This window comes from Euprymna scolopes, chromosome 24, assembly GCF_053919585.1.
Source record: "Euprymna scolopes isolate OS-2025 chromosome 24, ASM5391958v1, whole genome shotgun sequence".
Classification (NCBI taxonomy): Eukaryota; Metazoa; Mollusca; class Cephalopoda; order Sepiida; family Sepiolidae; genus Euprymna; species Euprymna scolopes.
In genome coordinates this window covers 61,765,935-61,769,858 of record NC_136505.1, presented here as the reverse complement: position 1 = coordinate 61,769,858, position 3,924 = coordinate 61,765,935, and the positions used below count along the sequence as shown (strand labels likewise).

Below are 3,924 nucleotides of genomic sequence, written 5' to 3'. Positions count from 1 at the left end.
AAATTGTTAAAGAAACGCAAAACATTTTTAAGCATTTAAAAATAATCGCGTTGTGATATAAAATGTCGGCTTAGCAAAAAAACAAAACAAAAAAAAAAACAAAAACAAAAAACAAACAAACAAAAAACAACACTTACTTTACATATGAGTATATTTCATAGTTGCACGTATTCACACCCATACACGCATAAATCCACACATAATCGCAAACATACATGCACGCATACATATACGCATAAATACATACATAAATACACGCATACATACACGAACACATATACACACAAATATACATGCATTAATACACGCATACATATACACATACATCCGCATATAAATACACACATAAATACGCGCATACATTAACACATAAACACGCACATACATACACACATAAATACATACATAAATATACACATACATACACACATACGTAAATACATACATACATACGCACATAAATACACACATTAATACGCACAAAAACAAACATAAATACATACGCAGAATCAGAAACACAGACAAACAAACAAACAGATCACATATACACTTACACAGACCCAGAAAACACACAAGGAATCGGACGCCCATATACATTCACACACGCACAAACACAAATGCATAAACACACATTAGCATACAGAGATACACAGACACATATCCATGTTGGCAAAAACATACTCGCATAAATCAGCCACACAGACAGACGGAACTAGATGACACCGTCTCCAATACAACAACGCGTTTGCAAATACAACTCTAACACCTAATAGACTTTTCTTCCAGCAACACCGTTTTAAATACTAAACTTGAAATTAAATAATTAAATAAATTAAATACAGACATACCCAGAAAAAAAATGAAAAGAAGAAACAGTCTTCTTTGACGGAAACCTGTACATTTCCATGAAAAAAAAATAATTTCTAACACAAACAATCTTTATGTCCTCATATTTTTTCGTGAAACCATCCTATCACATTTTTTGTATGAAAACCTGACATAACAAATAATACTAAAAACGCAATAAAAAAAGAAATACATATATGACAAATCCAAATCCTTGTGATGATATTTTTTTGGTACTAAATTTCCAAATGGTACACCTTCCAGACTTTATTTCAGCCCGGTATCTTACCATTACTTCACTGGTAATCTCGGACGTTGTATCTCCATCCAATGCATTTGATAAGAATGCGAATTAAGAAAGTGGAACGGACTGTCGTTCGGGAGGTGGAATCTAAAAAGTATTGTATTTTAATGTTAATAAATGAATTGTCAATACAACCCAAAATATATGTTTGTTATATATCTATTTATCTATCTATTTATCTAACTATTCATCTATCTATTCATCTATCTATTTATCTATCTATTTATCTATCTATTAATCTATCTATTTATCTATCTATTTATCTATCTATTCATCTATCTATTTATCTATCTATTCATCTATCTATTTATCTATTTATATATCTATTCATCTATATATGTATCTATCTATTTATCTATCTATTCATCTATCTATTTATCTATCTATTTATCTATCTATTTATCTATTTATATATCTATTCATCTATCTATTTATCTATCTATTTATCTATCTATTCATCTATCTATTTATCTATCTATTTATCTATTTATTTATCTATCTATTCATCTATATATTTATCTATCTATTCATCTATCTATTTATCTACCTATTTATCTATATATTCATATATCTATTCATCTATATATTTATCTATCTATTTATCTATATATTTATCTATCTATTCATCTATATATTTATCTATCTATTCATCTATCTATTCATCTATCTATTTATCTCTCTATTTATCTATCTATCTATCCATCTATCTATTTATCTATATATTCATCTATATATTTATCTATCTATTTATCTATCTATTTATCTATCTATTTATCTATCTATTCATCTATCTATTTATCTATCTATTTATCTATCTATCTATCTATTCATCTATCTACCTATTCATCTATCTATTTATCTATCTATTTATCTATCTATTTATCTATCTATCTATTTATCTATCTATTTATCTATCTATTCATCTATCTATCTATTCATCTATCTATTCATCTATCTATTTATCTATCTATTTATCTATCTATTTATCTATCTATTCATCTATCTATCTATTCATCTATCTATTTATCTATCTATTTATCTATCTATTTATCTATTTATCTATCTATCTATTTATCTATCTATCTATTCATCTATCTATTTATCTATTTATTCATCTATCTATTTATCTTTCTAATTATCTATCTATTTATATATCTATTTATATATCTATTTATCTATCTATTCATCTATCTATTTATCTATCTATTTATCTATCTATTCATCTATTTATTTATCTATCTAATTATCTATCTATTTATCTATTTATTTATCTATCTAATTATCTATCTATTTATCTATCTATTTATCTATCTATTCATCTATATATTTATCTATCTAATTATCTATCTATTCATCTATTTATTTATCTATCTAATTATCTATCTATTTATCTATCTATTTATCTATCTATTCATCTATATATTTATCTATCTAATTATCTATCTATTCATCTATTTATTTATCTATCTAATTATCTATCTATTTATCTATCTATTTATCTATCTATTTATCTATCTAATTATCTATCTATTTATCTATTTATTTATCTATCTAATTATCTATCTATTTATCTATCTATTTATCTATCTATTCATCTATATATTTATCTATCTAATTATCTATCTATTCATCTATCTATTCATCTATCTATTTATCTATCTATTTATCTATGTTTTCATCCCTGAAGGAATAAATAAGCAAGACAAAATAAATAAGGAGAACTTGCTTATCTTAATGGAAACAACCCGTTCGCGACTGGAACTCTGTTACGGGTGTAATTTTCTCAGGTTACACCGTGTGTAATTCAACAACGTGTTTGACATTATATTTTTATCAAAATGTAGACTTTTCTCCAACAACGCCGTTTCAATACTTAGCTCAGAAAACGATATTTTTGCCATCGGACTTTTGTAATGTGATATACTCGTTTCTAACAACACATTTTCATGGCCGATCTCTATTATTCAATGCTTTGAGTGCTAAAAATTTAGTGATAATTTCTATTAAACTCATATTTTAGAAGGGTTAGTCATAATTTAGAGCAGGTCATCGCTTAACCAATTGTTGCTAAACTTGTTAACAAATAATGGTATATCCTCGAATTTATTTAATTTTTAAATATCTAGTTGAAAGGTAAAGATCAAGGTCGATAAGATCTCCACCACTCAAGTTAGGCTCTTGATCATAATGTCTGTCTCAATCTCAGTATATTCATGGTTGAAGTGAAACCACAGACAAATAAGAAGATCAGATATTCCCGAGAGACAACCAATTCGAGGTTTCCTCAGTCCGATTAGAGTCGCCATTTTTAATATAAAAAGTACATCCGCGTAACCAACCATTATTAAACTATTGTTAATGTAAATACGTTATTTACGAAAACACAAATCTCGTTGCACAATGCTTTTTTATATATTTCCGACCCAGTTATCTGTTAGAATGTGTTTTGTTGTTAAGATTATTGGACATTTCCACATCTGCGTTTATCGAATCAGTCAAACGAAATTTGCTGAAACTAACACGAGGAGTTACTCTTCTCATAAAATGAAAATCGGGGAAAGAATTATCAGCGTAAGATAGAAGAATCATGCAAAATACCGATGCCGATTACCTTTCTTCAAACGACGTAGTTCAATTGATTCTGCACTTAATTGAAACTCTCACGAACAACTCAAGCCAACCTTCTATATATATAAAAGGCAAAATGTGTGTTAGGCTTATTTCGGGGTAGGGGGGCGCTCGGTAGGGCCACTGTTTCTTAGAACTTTTTATAT

The 3,924-nt window shown here is 27.3% G+C and overlaps 1 protein-coding gene across 1 annotated transcript in view; it reads left to right on the top strand.

Moving 5' to 3' along the window:
- Nucleotides 1-1,291, top strand: part of LOC145246743 (uncharacterized) — a 69,461-nt gene extending 68,170 nt beyond the window's left edge. The window contains exon 3 of the mRNA XM_080108502.1: nt 1-1,291. This exon is cut by the window's left edge and continues 1,795 nt beyond it. The gene's annotated coding sequence lies outside the window, so the exon portion shown is untranslated.
- The last annotated feature ends 2,633 nt before the right edge of the window (nt 1,292-3,924 follow it).